Below are 15,857 nucleotides of genomic sequence, written 5' to 3' on the forward strand. Positions count from 1 at the left end.
TGCTGGGCTGGGAGATGGAGCAGCACAGAGGGGAAAGGGGCCCTGACTTCCTCCTCACCTGCCTCAGTGTCCCAGAGCATCTTCCTCTTTCTCACAGCCTCACAGGGGTTGGCAATGTGAAATCCTGGTTTGGAGAAAACAAGGGATGAGCACCTGGAGTTTGAAGTTCCCCCCACCCAAGTCCATCTCTACAAGTCACCGGCCATCTGGGCTCCAGAAAACCCTCCCAAACACCAAGATTCAGCCATGAAAAAGCCTTCCAGGAGTTCCCCATCCCTGGTCCCTCCCCTCTGGAATTCGGGGATTCCCCCCTGTCCCAGCTGCTGGGGTCAAACTTGGATTGGGGGTCCCCCTTCTCCTGGGTGCCCCCCCTGCCCAGGCTGCTGGCAGTGCCAGCAATGCCAAAAGCTCCCCCCTCTTGGCTCTCCCCATTTCGGGATGCCGGGGCTGTTTGGGCTCCCGGGCTCCCTTCTCCCCTCATTCTCTGCTCTGCGCTGCAGCGGCTCCAAGGAGTCCCCCCTGCCCCTCTCCAGGCTCTTGAGGCTCCCGCCAATGGCGGCGCTCCCCCCTCTCTGGCCTCCCCACTTTGGCCTCCTGGGGGACACAGGGCTCTGCTCCTCCAGGCTGCCTCTGCCCGCAGCCGCCACCGCCACCCCCCGATGTCCCCCCGAGGGGCCTTTTCCGCTCAGCCTTGGACTTCTTCATTCTCCAAACATCCCCCCAAAAACCCAACCCAGGGACCCCCCGGGATATCCGGGCCGGGCTCCCCCTCCCCGCTCACCGGAGCCATGGGGGGGGGCGATGATCCCACAGGTGGGGGCTGCGAATTCAGGCAGGGATCGAGACCGCGTGGCTCCCGCAGCTCAGCCTTGATCCGCCTTTGTCCCTCCTCTTCCTCTTCCTCCCGCTCCTCCTCTGTCCTATCTCCACCTCCTTCTCCTCCTCCCTCCTAACCCCGCCTCCTTCCCTGCTCTCTCTCCTCCCGCTCCTCCTCTTCCATCCCCCCTCCTCCTCCTCCTCTGTGTTATCCCCACCTCCTGCTCCTCTTCCATCCCGCCCCTTCCATTCCTTCTCCTCCTCCCCCTCCATCCCTGCCCTTCCCTCCCTCCTCCTCCTCCCCCAGCAGCAGCCACACCCTCGGTGCCCCGTTCCCGCAGCCCTCGCAGCCCGCGGCAGCAGCGGCCATGGAGCCGGGCCAGGTCGGCATGGGCAGCGCGGGGCTCTCGGCTGCTCCCAGCCGCTGCGGGCGGGGGGAACCCGGCCCGGGCCAAAGGAGAGGCAAACTGGGCAAACTGGGGGCAGATCACAAAGCTAAGGATACAGCAGAAAATGGAGCTGAAAGAGTTATGTTAATATTCACTCCAAACGAGGAAAAGCTGGAAATTCCAAAGTTTAGGGAAGCCGAGAAAAAAGAATTAAACAAGATAGGATATGAACAAGATAAATCAGGGAAATAGAAACTTCTACATGGAAGACAATTACTTAATAAAATGTGCTTACTAGGAAAAGATTAGAAGACGTGCATCAGAAGCCCCACTGGCGTACTCAAGCTTTGTGTGATCATTTTTTAAGGAATTTTGGGTGCACTGGGATTTTTGGTGTAGCAAAGCAAGTAACTGAAAGATGCTTCATTTGCCAAAGGATAAATAAAAAAGGTGATGAGAAAAACAACATTAGGAGGTCATGAGTTAGCTCGTCGACCATTTCAAAATATCCAAGCAGAAGTTTAGATTTGTTAGGTTCTGGATTTATTTGGAAAAAAACCCATTTAATCTAGAAGAAAGAGAATATGCCATATGTTAGACAGGAGATTTTAGGAGAATAAAAATCTTTGAAGTATCAGAAACACCCGAGGAAAAAACCAAGAAAATAAAAAGGGGAAATGAAAGGGAGGGGAACAAGAGGAAAAGTCAGAAAGAGAGTGGGATCCTCTGCAGCTCTTGCCCCCTCCGTTGGCGGCCGAGGCACCTGTCCCGGGTCCCGGCTCGCTGCCCGCCTCAGCTCCGCCTGCCCCGGTTTCCATCCCAGGTGCGGGCTCACTGCCCAGGGCAGCTCCACCTGCCCCGGCGCTGGCGGTGAATTTGTGTGCCCTGGCCCCACTGCCCGGCCCGCGGCCGCTCTGCCGGCCATGCTGGGCAAGATGGGGTTGCTCTGTCCTGCCGCGTGGGCCGAGGTCACCGCGCCGACCGCACCGAGGGCGGGTCCCAGCCATCCCATCCCCGGCTGCCCTGCCCGTGCCAGCTGCGCTGGGCAGCGCCGCTGCTGCTGCCGGGGTCTCCCACCTGCCTTTTCTCTGCCGGGAGCTGCCGGATCAGCCGCCAGAAGCCATGTGGGGGCTGCCCACGCTCCGGCTCGGCCTCCACGGGAAGATCCCCCTCTGGCGATTCCGGCAGCAGACCCTGCCCACACTCCCACCGAGCCTCGGCGGGATATCCTCCCCTGACCCCTCCTGCTCTGAGTTACGTCCCCTTGGTAACCACAGCTCCGGCTGTTCAGGGAAAATCCCTCTCTCTACAGGAAGCACCTTATCGAAACACTAGGAGCTCAGTTAAAAGGCAGCCCTCTCCAAATTCTTTCTCAAAACACGGGAGAAAGGCTACAGAAGGTAAAAAAGTGAAAGAGTTAGATGAAGGGATTGCTCTATTGCCGTTCAGAGAGGTTCCCATGGCAGGGATGCGCTGCCCCGCCCCGCGGGAGCCACCGGCGCCCCTGCCGGCCGCGCCCGGAACTGCACCCAAGGGGAAAGCGCCGCAGCCGAAAGGCCGGGACCGGCTCCGGGCTCTGTTTGTTGTCACTGCCGGAGCTGTTGATACACACTACTATTATTATATTATACACACTAGGAAAGAACCGTTATTCCTAATCCCATATCTTTGCCTGAGAGCCCCTTGATTTCACTATCCTAAAAATTAAGAGGGAGGGGCTTTGCATTCTCCATTCCAAGAGAGGCTTTTTCTGCCTTCCCAAGCAGACGCCTGTCTTGTAAAGCAAGACAAGCACCCACAGGCACTGAGGGGGGCTGCAGGAGGGGCAGAAGAAGGCCCTGCAGCACTTGGGCACAAAGGCCCAGCAGGTGAATGCAAGAAGGGAGCAGCAAAAGGCCAAGCTGAAGGCAAAGGCCAGGGCAGAGCTCCTACAGCCCCTGAGGGATCAGCCCCAGGGCCCAAGGGGGCCCCGGCACCCAGGGCACGGCTCGGCCACAAGCACCCGGCAGAGGCATTGCCCTCCTCGGCAGGGCACAGCCCACCCAAACAGCCCCTGGCAAGGAATCAGGGCTCCGGCTGCAGGGCACAAGGACACTGCAAGCAGAGACAGCAGCACCCTCAGGACCAGCAAGTCCAGCCCGTGATGGACATGGATTGGCAGGGCTGTCACAGCTCCCATCACACCAGGGACCCTCCACACTGGAGCCCTTGAGAACATTCAGGTGGGTCTGCATTGAGAGGAGACATTTCCTGATGGACACAGGGGCCTCTCAATCTGCTCTGAATCTTAGACCTAAAGGGGAAAATAGTAAAGGAATATTTTAATTTTTAAGGGAGTGGGAAAGATGAGCAGGTATGATTTGTTCAACCACTATTAGAAGCTGTGGGGGATAGGTTTGAAATAAATGAATTTCTTTTTCTTCCTCCTGTGATTGTAATTAACTAGGAAGGAGTTTGAGAGCTGGATTTTAATACTGTAAAAAGGGACACAGAGGCTAGTTCTGTTGTACCTCTGTGTCAAAAGTCTGACAAGGCCTATGCTGAAGTGAACCCAGAAGTGTGGGCAGCCCCAGGGAAATACAGAAAATTAGATATGGAGCCTCTACAAATTAAAGCAACCAGGACAAGCACTACCCTGTTCCAAGAGAGGGAAGGAAGGGCTCACAGCCTGGTATTGAGTCCCTGTTAAAGGCAGGGCTTTTGGAGCCAAGGATGTCTCCCTACAACACTCCTATCCTGCCAGTCAACAAACTGGATGGATGGACACAAGGAGGAAACACAGAATTTTCAAGTGTTAAAATTAAGATTAACTGAGGCGAGTGGCCTGGGCCTTCCAGACAGGGAAAAAGAATTTGAATTATAGGTGGACGTTAAACAGGGTCTTGCCAAAGGAATTCTTGTGCTAAAATGTTTAACCCAGTGGCCAGAGAGCAGCCTCATTGTCTGCAGAATTGTGCAGCCACAGCTTCCCTGGGAGCAGAGGCCTGAAAACTGATGACAACAGGAGGATCTCCTAGAGTTCAAGTCTGGCATCAAGTTAAAGCTTTGACAACCAAAAGAGCCTCTCAATGGATGAGCAGGGCTCGGTGATTACAGTATGAAACTTGTTCAGTGGCACAGGAGGATTCAGAACTGAGGGCAGGGCAAGGGTTTAACCCAGCCTCCTGTTTGAACAGCCTGGAGAGGGGCTGGCAAGGAACCCAGGACTGCACTCAAGGGACAGAGCTCCCGAGCCAGGCTGGGAGAGATTGATGGGACATTCCCTGGCCTGAGGGAGACAATGTGTTTGTGGATGGCTCTGCAAGGGCAGCAGAAGGGAAAAGAGCTACAAGACAGGCTGTTGTTAAGGAAGGGGAATCAGACAAAGCGCAGGTCACCGCCCCATGCTCAGCCCAACCCGCGGAGCTGTGGGTGCTTGTAAGAGCCTGGCACTGAAATGCCCTGAGCAGGAAGGCTTCAAAATCTTCTGGTGACACCATGGCACCTAACAGGGGGGCAAAAGCAATTCTGACTGCTTCAGCAATCACTGGATCACTTATTAACCTATTTCTAAAAGAAATAATTCAAAGATAATGGATTGTGGAAGCAATAGATTCAGATGGGGAACTCATTTTACAGGAAAGACCCTTCAGGGGGTTATGGCAGCTTTAGGAATACAATGGGACCTCCATAACCCCTGGCAAGCCCAGAGCTCGGGTTGGGTAGAAAGAATGAATGGGGAAATAAAGAAACACCTTTGGAAGCCGGAGATGGAAACCAAGATGCCATGGGTACAGCTTTTGCCATTGGCTTTGGCAAGGAAAAGAGCCAGACCCAAGGCAGATATTCAATTATCTCCCTTGGAATTCATGTCTGGAATTCCTTACCTGGGCAATTCTCCACCTAGTGCAGGGTGGAAATAAGGGATGTAAATGTAAGGCAGGCTGTAGCCAGGATCCTGTCTCCTGTGGAATCTCTCCCCCAGGAAGCTGGGCTGGCACAGAGCCTGCCCTGGGACTTTGCTGTTGCCAACACCCAGCCAGGACCTCGGCTCCTGCCTAAGGAGTGCAAAGCAGCACCACTGGTGGCCAAGGGGCCCACGCCAAGTGTCCCTGAGGCCAGAAACAGCCGCCAGCACAGCTGAGCACGGGGGGACCCCTCAGCCTGGCCTCAGGGGCTCTGAAGCCCCGGAGATTTGCACTTCCCGCCTGCAGCAGGACCATGGGAGCCGCCCCTGAGCCTGCCCTGAAGGCAACGCAGCAGCAGCCAGGGCTCCACAGCGGGCCAAGCCCCTGGGCCTGCCCACAGATCCTCTGCTCAAACCCTCGGGAATCCTGGCCACCCTCCCCTGGCACCTCCAGCCACTGCGGCCAAGCCTCGCTGCCGCTGCTGCAGCTCCAGCGCTGGCTGGGCCTGCACTGCCACAGCTGCTGGGGAGCACCGCGGCACAATTCCACCCTGGGGCTCACTCACACCCACACTCTGGGCTGCCTGCGACTGCACTGCTGCAAAATGTACCCATCCTGCTTCTTTTAAATCTTATTTCTCTGCTCAGAAAGGTTTCTCTACTCAAAGGTTTGCCTTTGGGAAAGAAATTTTAAAGGTTTTATTTAAGGGGTTCCCAGTCTGTTCAGATGTTAAACTCATCTCCACCACTCAATGGAGACGAGTTTAACATCCGAACAGACTGGGAATCGCCCAAAAGACACCCACAGAGATAACGACCAGCAACAAAACATCAACGCCCCGCAGCAAACAGCAACCAACAGCTACCCCAGACACTGCCCCCGCACAGCTGGAGACACCTGGTCTGGAAAAGGCTGAGAAGGAAATCCAGGAGTGTGGGCGGAATTCACAGCAGAGGGGAAGAAATCCGAGTCTAATAGGAAACCAAACACTAAAAACTTACACGACTTGGAAGCAATGAACATTAAAGCAGTGGATTTAGATTGGTTCAGACTAGGTAAAGTTTAGGAAAAATCGAGTAAAACTGACATGTCATGGAATGATTTTTCCTGCACAGCCAGGCTATGTGTGGATGAAATTATTTCTGTTGCACATCCTGGCCAGAACCAAGCAATGCCTTGACTCTCTCACACGAAAGAGATTCTTGGAGAGTTTTTGTTTTCCCTACAGTTTCAGTGATAAGATTACAACATGAGAAACATTTTTAATAATAATCCTACTTTATATTGTCAGGTAGGTTTGGGACAGAAGGGTGAGAATCAATTTTTGGTCTGGGTTTTTCCATGTTCGCCTTTATGTTGCATTTTGCAAAATTGAAGAGCTTTAACCGTGCTACTTTTAACTCTTAAATAGTTAATAATTTTTTTTAAAAAAGCAGATTCCGGGGGCCACATGTGACTCACCAGATGGCAGCCCTGGAAGAGAAGCTTTGGTTCTAGTCAGCCAGGAGAGGAGCTTTAGGAATGCAAATGAACCCTGCTGGGCAAAGCCTGGCCAATGTACCTGGGTCTCTTGCCTGGGGCAGGAATTGGGCTGATTCCCCCTGCCCCTCACCCCGAGCTCTGCCTGCTTGCACTGATGGAATTTGCACAGCTCAAGGCAGAGCCCGGGGTGAGGATATCTGGCCCTGCAACAGAAACGGGTGAAGCTGCAAAGGGAAACAGCAAATGGAGAATGTTGGGAAAACTTCACTATAAATAAATGGGGGGGAATCATCCCTCTGCCCACTCCAACGTGTGCTGTCACTGTCTATGTTATATGGGGTGGATTAGAGCACTGAGATGTTCTTGCTACCACAAGTTCCGGGAAATCAGTTGGGAATCCAAGTATTTGATGATTTAATTAGAGACAAATGGTCAATTGATGCAGCCCTGGCTGGAGAGAGCGGCCAAAAATGGGGAGAAGATGAACGGCCAGCAGAACAAATCCTACAACACCATGGACCAGCCCCTGGGAACCCAAACCAATTCATATCAGGAGCCACAGAACCCATTTCTCATTTCAATGGCACCATTAGGTTACAAGCTGCCCTCGGAATAACCACCCAGACAGCTCCAGCTCCTGACCTTCCTGCTGAGCAATCCACTGAAATGAGGAACACAACATTTCACCATGGGATGGGATCAGATCATCTGTTAGCAGAGAAAAGAGGAGTTTGTGGAAAATCAAATGACTCAAACTGGTCTTGGCAAATAGATGACAAAGCAAAAGCGGTGAAACAGATAACAAAGGAAACAAAAAAGCAGCTCATGTACCAGTCCAAACGTGGAAAGGATGGGAATGGGACATGGTTTTGTGGTTCCCTGGCAGACCATGGGTTAAACGAATGCTGCTTCTGCTCTGATGTGCTACAGCACCTCTCACCTTTTTACCATGCTCCACACCTTGAGAGTGCAGCTCATTCAGCAGCTGAGCGAGGGGCCAGGGACTTGTAGATAAGGAAGTAACGGGCGAAACCACCAGCTTCAATAAATGTTATTAATTAACATGGACTGCTGCTCGCAGAAAGTCCCGCTAAATTCCTGAACGTCGAGAACAAAAAAGACTTAACAGAGCCGCGAATATCGGCTGTTCTACAAAAGTGGGGGTGCACATTAACGAGGACGTGCAGTTGGCAGATCGGGAGGTCTGAACCTTCCAAGTACCTCAGCCAGTGGGCAAAGGGAGAGGGAGATGAGCCGGGAAAATGAGGATAAAAAGGAGGCTGCGAACTACAACAATGGCAGCGAGCGCACGGCAAATGCGCCACGGCCTCTCCCTCTGCTCAGCAATAAAGTCACTTGTACAGGACTCCTCTGTCTCCTCGGGGCACAGAAACCTCCGGCCACGTGAATTTCCCCGCACAGCCGCGGGCACGGGGCAGCCGCCCCTGTGCCAGCCACAGGAACCGGGCCGAGCCAGCGCTGCTCCGGCAGCGGCTCCTGCCGAGGCAGCGGCCGCAAGGAGACCGCGGGCAGCCGCTCCCGCAGCGCCCTCACGGCAGCGGCACCACGGGCCGGACACGGCACAAGGAACCCGCCTGAGCCCCCTGCCGCCCCCGAGGCCCGCAGCGAGCCCCGAGCCCCCGCACAACCCAGCGCGGCTCCCACCTGCGCTGCGGCCGCCTCCCAGCTCCGCCGCCGCCTCACCGGTGGCTCCCGCTCGCTCCCAGTATGGTCCAAATCACTCCCGGTAGGATCCCAGTTGCCCCCGACACGGTCCCAGCGGCTCCCAGTCATGCCCTGTATGGTTCCTTTCACTCTCAGTCCCTCTCAGGAAGAGCCCAGTGTGGCCCCAGGCACTTCCAGGATGAGCCGGGTCACACCTTACCCGATGCCATTTGCCCCCGCTGTGGTCCCAGTTGCTCCCAGTATAAGTCCAGTCACCTCCAGTTTGATCCCAGTTACTCCCAGACACTCCCAGTACTATGCCAGTCACTCCAAGTGTCACCCCATCAGTCCCAGTATGATCCCAGTATGACCCCAGCATGGGGCAGCTGCTCCCAGTATGATCCCAGTTGCTCCCTGCATTATTCCAGTTTCTCTTCTTCACCCCTACTACAGATCTGATCACTCCCAGTATGATTCCAGTCAGTCCCAGGATGATCCAAACCATTCCCAGTCCAATCTCAATTGTCCCCTGCATGTTCCCAGTAGCCCTCAGTGTGGTCCCAGTATATCCCAGTATGATCTCTGCTGCCTCAGTTCTGCTCCCAGTGGGTTCTTTTCCCAGTCTGTCCCAGTCCATTCCAGTCTGTCCCAGTCTCTCTCCAGCAGCTGCTGCCCACCCCCCCCTCCCAACCCCATTCCCGGGCACTGGGACCCCCCCCTGCACCCCCTTATCCTGCACCAACACCCCCCTGCACCCCCTTTCCCGGGTATCCTCCTCTCCCAGCCCCTGGATCCCCCATTTCCGTGAGCCCAGGGAGCCCCGGGCCCCCATTCCCGGCCAGCCCGGGGCACCTCAGCCCCAGCCTCCCTTTGCTGGGAAACCCGGCCTGGGCACGGGGCTCTGCGGCCGCTCTGGGATTTATGATCCCCCAAAGGAAAGGGAGAGAACAGCAGAGAGAGAGCGAGAGAGAGAAGGAGATTGGGAATCAGGGATCGGGTCCCAGCGCCCAGCCCTGCTCCGCCGGGGGTGGGACCCGCACCCGCAGCAAAAATTGGCTCCGCTGCTCCCGCTGCTTGCCCGGCTTTGGGCCGAGCCCAGCGGGGTCCGGGCAGAGTTTGAGCGCAGGGCCGGGAGTTCAGCAGAGCCCGGCCCGGGGGTCCCGCAGGGCGCGGCCCTGGAGGGTCCCAGACGGATCCCCGAGGGATCCAGAGGGGTGCCAGGAGGGGATCCAGGTGAATTCCCTGGAACTCGCCCTTTCCCCCTCCCCCCGCGCTCCCTCGGGCACTTTCGCTTTCGCGTCTCTGCAGCCGCGATCGGGGACGGCTGCGATGGCCCCAGCGCTGGGGCTGGGGGTGCTCCGGGGGCTCCTGGGGCTCCTGGGGGACCCGGGGGCCGCGACCAAAGGTGAGTGGGACCCCCCGAAACCGGGACCCCCCTGAACCGCAATTCCCGGGCACCGGGACCCCCTTGATCTTCCATTCCCGGGCAGGGGAACCCTCCTGAACCCCCATTTTGGGTCATGCCACCCCCCCTCACTCCACTTCCCCAGCACCGGGACCCCCCTGTACCCCCTCATCTGGCACCGAGATCCCCTGAACCTCCATTTCTGTTCACCGGGACCCCCCTGAACCGCAATTCCTGGGCACCGGGAACTCCCTAAACCTCCATTCCCGGGTACCGGGACTCCCCTGAACCCCCATTTTCGGTCCTGTGACCCCCTCAGCACCCTTTTTCAGCACCGGGACCCCCCTGAACCCCCATTCCTGAGCACGCGGACCCCCTTGAGCGCCCATTTCTGGGCACAGGGACCCCCCTGTACCCCCTTGCCCAGCATTGGCACCGCCCTGTACCCCCTCATGTGGCCCCAGGACCCCCCTGAATCCCCATTTCTGGTCACCGACGCCCCCAGAACCGCAATTCCCGGCCACCGGGACCCCCTTGAATCCCAAATTCCTGGAAGGAAACTCCCCCCGAACCCGCATTCCCCGGCACGGGAACCCCCTGAACCCCAATTTTTGGGCACTGGGACCCCCCTGCCCCCCCTAATCCGGGCCTAGGATCCTCCCGCACCCCCGTCAGTGCTCTGGGAAGCCCTGCACGCCCATTCCCGGCCACCTCGTCCTTCCCAGACCCCAGACCCGCCCTTTTCCTCGGCTTTTGGACCCCCAGATCTCCCAAATTTCGTTGTCCCCCCAGTTCTTCATTCCCGGCGCTTCCTGGAAGGGGTTCCAGGGGATCCCGGAGGGTCCCCTGGGGTTCCAGGGGGTCAAGAAACCCCCCTTGAACGTTCATTTCGGGGCACTGGGACCCCCCTTGTACCCCCTTCCTCAGCCCCGATAACTCCTGCACCCCCTTATCTGCAGCCTGGAACCCCCTGAGCCCCCATTCCCGGGCAGGGAAACCGCCCTGAACCCCAATTTCTGGGCACCGGGATCCACTACATCCCCTTATCCGGCACCGGGACCCCCTGAACCTCAATTTTCAGGCACCAGGACCCCTTGAACCCCGGAACTCGGGAATGGAACCCCCCAGAACCCCATTCCTGGGCACCGGGACCCCAGTGCATCCCGTTATCTGGCCGTGGGACCCCCTGCACCCCCTTTCCCAGCACCAGATCCCAGCCAGGCCATTATCTGGCACCGGCACCCCTGAACTCCCCATTCCTGGGCACCGGGACCCCACTGCATCCCCTTATACAGCACCAGGACCCCCTGAACCCCCATTCCACTGCACCAGGACCACCGTGCACCCCCATATCTGAGACTGGAACCCTCCCAAACCCTCCGTTCTCAGGCACAGGGACCCCCCCTGCACCCCCTTATCCAGCACGGGGACCCTCCTGCACCCCCTCATGCAGCACCAATGCCCCCCCGCACCCCCTTTCCCGGCCCTCCCCCTCTCAGACACCCCAGCCCCCGCTTTTCCTTGACCCCAGCACCCCCTGGACCCCCACTCCTGCCTTCCACAGCCCCCACCCACCACCTTCCTCAACACCGGGGCCCGTGCACCCCCTTTCCTGGGCACAGGGACCCCCTGGACACCCCATTGTTATAAAATTGACTCAAAATGAGTAATTTCCAATCAAAGAATTTATTAATTATTGAAGCAGTTATACTACATAAGCAAAGGCTCAGCGCTGGGCGACAGGGGAGTCTCCGCTCCACCTACTGCCGCACCAACTAGTTTCTGATTCAGTCCTTTTATCCTCTCCATCCTTCAGGAGTCCATGTTATCTCAGAGTTCTCTGCGCCTGCGCTGGTTGTTGCTAGGGGGTCATCCTTCTGTCTCCTGGTGGTCGGTGATAAAGGCTGCGGAGTCTTCCTCAGCCGCGTCTTCTTCACCCTATGTCCTTATTTGGTGACTTCTCTGTGGAAAATTACCAAAATCTTATGATTAACGCAATATGTGCCCTATCAAGCTTAAGCAAGCAAATGTCCTGCCTTGCAAACTGTGCCCTATCAAGCTTAAGCAAGCAAATATCCTGCCTTGCAGACTGTTTATCTGCCCCTGCCCCTTCCCCAGCCTTTCCCTGGTCGTTATTTCTGTGAGTTATCTGTTTGTACCATTTGCTGCGTGGGACTATGTGTGGGCTCCTGCAACCCCTTCCCTGGTATCCTTGTAGCTCATATCTCATGAAGTAGTACAGAAATAGTCAGCAGACAACTCTTGTAACACACTGGTCTCTTTTTCATGACGAACAAAATGTAGTCCCTCATCTCAATTCCCCCCCATTTATTTATAGTAAAGTTTTCCCAACATTCTCCATTTGCTGTTTCCCTTTGCAGCTTCACCCTGCTTTTTTAAAAAAAAGTATTAACTATTTAAGAGTTAAAAGTATCACGGTTAAAGCTCTTCAATTTTGTAAAATGCAACATAAAGGCGAACATGGAAAAACCCTGACCAAAAATTGATTCTCACCCTTCTGTCCCAAACCTACCTGACAATATAAAGTAGGATTATTATAAAAAATGTTTCTCATGTTGTAATCTTATCACTGAAACTGTAGGGAAAACAAAAACTCTCCAAGAATCTCTTTAGTGTGAGAGAGTCAAGGCATTGCTTGGTTCTGGCCAGGATGGGCAACAGAAATAATTTCATCCACACATAGCCCGGCTGAGCAGAAAAAATCATTCCATGACATGTCAGTTTTACTCGATTTTTCCTAAACTTTACCTAGTCTGAACCAATCTAAATCCACTGCTTTAATGTTCATTGCTTCCAAGTCGTGTAAGTTTTTAGTGTTTGGTTTCCTATTAGACTCGGATTTCTTCCCCTCTGCTGTGAATTCCGCCCACACTCCTGGATTTCCTTCTCAGCCTTTTCCAGACCAGGTGTCTCCAGCTGTGCGGGGGCAGTGTCTGGGGTAGCTGTTGGTTGCTGTTTGCTGCGGGGCGTTGATGTTTTGTTGCTGGTCCTTATCTCTGTGGGTGTCTTTTGGGCTATTCCCAGTCTGTTCGGATGTTAAACTTGTCTCCATTGAGTGGTGGAGATGAGTTTAACATCCGAACAGACTGGGAACCCCTTAAAAAAAACCTTTAAAATTTCTTTCCCAAAGGCAAACCTTTGAGTAGAGAAACCTTTCTGAGCAGAGAAATAAGATTTAAAAGAAGCAGGATGGGTACATTTTGCAGCAGTGCAGTCGCAGGCAGCCCAGAGTGTGGGTGTGAGTGAGCCCCAGGGTGGAATTGTGCCGCGGTGCTCCCCAGCAGCTGTGGCAGTGCAGGCCCAGCCAGCGCTGGAGCTGCAGCAGCGGCAGCGAGGCTTGGCCGCAGTGGCTGGAGGTGCCAGGGGAGGGTGGCCAGGATTCCCGAGGGTTTGAGCAGAGGATCTGTGGGCAGGCCCAGGGGCTTGGCCCGCTGTGGAGCCCTGGCTGCTGCTGCGTTGCCTTCAGGGCAGGCTCAGGGGCGGCTCCCATGGTCCTGCTGCAGGCGGGAAGTGCAAATCTCCGGGGCTTCAGAGCCCCTGAGGCCAGGCTGAGGGGTCCCCCCGTGCTCAGCTGTGCTGGCGGCTGTTTCTGGCCTCAGGGACACTTGGCGTGGGCCCCTTGGCCACCAGTGGTGCTGCTTTGCACTCCTTAGGCAGGAGCCGAGGTCCTGGCTGGGTGTTGGCAACAGCAAAGTCCCAGGGCAGGCTCTGTGCCAGCCCAGCTTCCTGGGGGAGAGATTCCACAGGAGACAGGATCCTGGCTACAGCCTGCCTTACATTTACATCCCTTATTTCCACCCTGCACTAGGTGGAGAATTGCCCAGGTAAGGAATTCCAGACATGAATTCCAAGGGAGATAATTGAATATCTGCCTTGGGTCTGGCTCTTTTCCTTGCCAAAGCCAATGGCAAAAGCTGTACCCATGGCATCTTGGTTTCCATCTCCGGCTTCCAAAGGTGTTTCTTTATTTCCCCATTCATTCTTTCTACCCAACCCGAGCTCTGGGCTTGCCAGGGGTTATGGAGGTCCCATTGTATTCCTAAAGCTGCCATAACCCCCTGAAGGGTCTTTCCTGTAAAATGAGTTCCCCATCTGAATCTATTGCTTCCACAATCCATTATCTTTGAATTATTTCTTTTAGAAATAGGTTAATAAGTGATCCAGTGATTGCTGAAGCAGTCAGAATTGCTTTTGCCCCCCTGTTAGGTGCCATGGTGTCACCAGAAGATTTTGAAGCCTTCCTGCTCAGGGCATTTCAGTGCCAGGCTCTTACAAGCACCCACAGCTCCGCGGGTTGGGCTGAGCATGGGGCGGTGACCTGCGCTTTGTCTGATTCCCCGTCCTTAATAACAGCCTGTCTTGTAGCTCTTTTCCCTTCTGCTGCCCTTGCAGAGCCATCCACAAACACATTGTCTCCCTCAGGCCAGGGAATGTCCCATCAATCTCTCCCAGCCTGGCTCGGGAGCTCTGTCCCTTGAGTGCAGTCCTGGGTTCCTTGCCAGCCCCTCTCCAGGCTGTTCAAACAGGAGGCTGGGTTAAACCCTTGCCCTGCCCTCAGTTCTGAATCCTCCTGTGCCATTGAACAAGTTTCATACTGTAATCACCGAGCCCTGCTCATCCATTGAGAGGCTCTTTTGGTTGTCAAAGCTTTAACTTGATGCCAGACTTGAACTCTAGGAGATCCTCCTGTTGTCATCAGTTTTCAGCCTCTGCTCCCACGGAAGCTGTGGCTGCACAATTCTGCAGACAATGAGGCTGCTCTCTGGCCACTGGGTTAAACATTTTAGCACAAGAATTCCTTTGGCAAGACCCTGTTTAACGTCCACCTAAAATTCAAATTCTTTTTCCCTGTATGGAAGGCCCAGGCCACTCGCCTCAGTTAATCTTAATTTTAACACTTGAAAATTCTGTGTTTCCCCCTTGTGTCCATCCATCCAGTTTGTTGACTGGCAAGATAGGAGTGTTGTAGGGAGACATCCTTGGCTCCAAAAGCCCTGCCTTTAACAGGGACTCAATACCAGGCTGTGAGCCCTTCCTTCCCTCTCTTGGAACAGGGTATTGCCTGTCCTGGTTGCTTTAATTTGTAGAGGCTCCATATCTAATTTTCTGTACTTCCCTGGGGCTGCCCACACTTCTGGGTTCACTTCAGCATAGGCCTTGTCAGACTTTTGACACAGAGGTACAACAGAACTAGCCTCTGTATCCCTTTTTACAGTATTAAAATCCAGCTCTCAACCTCCTTCCTAGTTAATTACAATCACAGGAGGAAGAAAAAGAAATTCATTTATTTCAAACCTATCCCCCACAGCTTCTAATAGTGGTTGAACAAATCATACCTGCTCATCTTTCCCACTCATTCCCTTAAAAATTAAAATATTCCTGTACTATTTTCCCCTTTAGGTCTAAGATTCAGAGCAGATTGAGAGGCCCCTGTGTCCATCAGGAAATGCCTCCTCTCAATGCAGACCCACCTGAATGTTCTCAAGGGCTCCAGTGTGGAGGGTCCCTGGTGTGATGGGAGCTGTGACAGCCCTGCCAATCCATGTCCATCACGGGCTGGACTTGCTGGTCCTGAGGGTGCTGCTGTCTCTGCTTGCAGTGTCCTTGTGCCCTGCAGCCGGAGCCCTGATTCCTTGCCAGGGGCTGTTTGGGTGGGCTGTGCCCTGCCGAGGAGGGCAATGCCTCTGCCGGGTGCTTGTGGCCGAGCCGTGCCCTGGGTGCTGGGGCCCCCTTGGGCCCTGGGGCTGATCCCTCAGGGGCTGTAGGAGCTCTGCCCTGGCCTTTGCCTTCAGCTTGGCCTTTTGCTGCTCCCTTCTTGCATTCACCTGCTGGGCCTTTGTGCCCAAGTGCTGCAGGGCCTTCTTCTGCCCCTCCTGCAGCCCCCCTCAGTGCCTGTGGGTGCTTGTCTTGCTTTACAAGACAGGTGTCTGCTTGGGAAGGCAGAAAGAGCCTCTCTTGGAATGGAGAATGCAAACCCCCTCCCTCTTAATTTTTAGGATAGTGAAATCAAGGGGCTCTCAGGCAAAGATATGGGATTAGGAATAACGGTTCTTTACTAGTGTGTATAATATAATAATAGTAGTGTGTATCAACAGCTCCGGCAGTGCCAACAAACAGAGCCCGGAGCCGGTCCCGGCCTTTCGGCTGCGGCGCTTTCCCCTTGGGTGCAGTTCCGGGCACGGCCGGCAGGGG

The 15,857-nt window shown here is 55.0% G+C and overlaps 1 protein-coding gene across 1 annotated transcript in view; it reads right to left on the reverse strand.

Moving 5' to 3' along the window:
• LOC143696082 (uncharacterized) overlaps positions 1-174 on the reverse strand; it is a 164,561-nt gene extending 164,387 nt beyond the window's left edge. Inside the window, exon 1 of the mRNA XM_077191287.1 lies at positions 59-174. The gene's annotated coding sequence lies outside the window, so the exon portion shown is untranslated. The remainder of the gene's footprint in view (positions 1-58) is intronic.
• Positions 175-15,857: the final 15,683 nt, after the last annotated feature.

The sequence above is a fragment of the Agelaius phoeniceus genome, chromosome 28, assembly GCF_051311805.1.
Source record: "Agelaius phoeniceus isolate bAgePho1 chromosome 28, bAgePho1.hap1, whole genome shotgun sequence".
NCBI lineage: Eukaryota > Metazoa > Chordata > Aves > Passeriformes > Icteridae > Agelaius > Agelaius phoeniceus.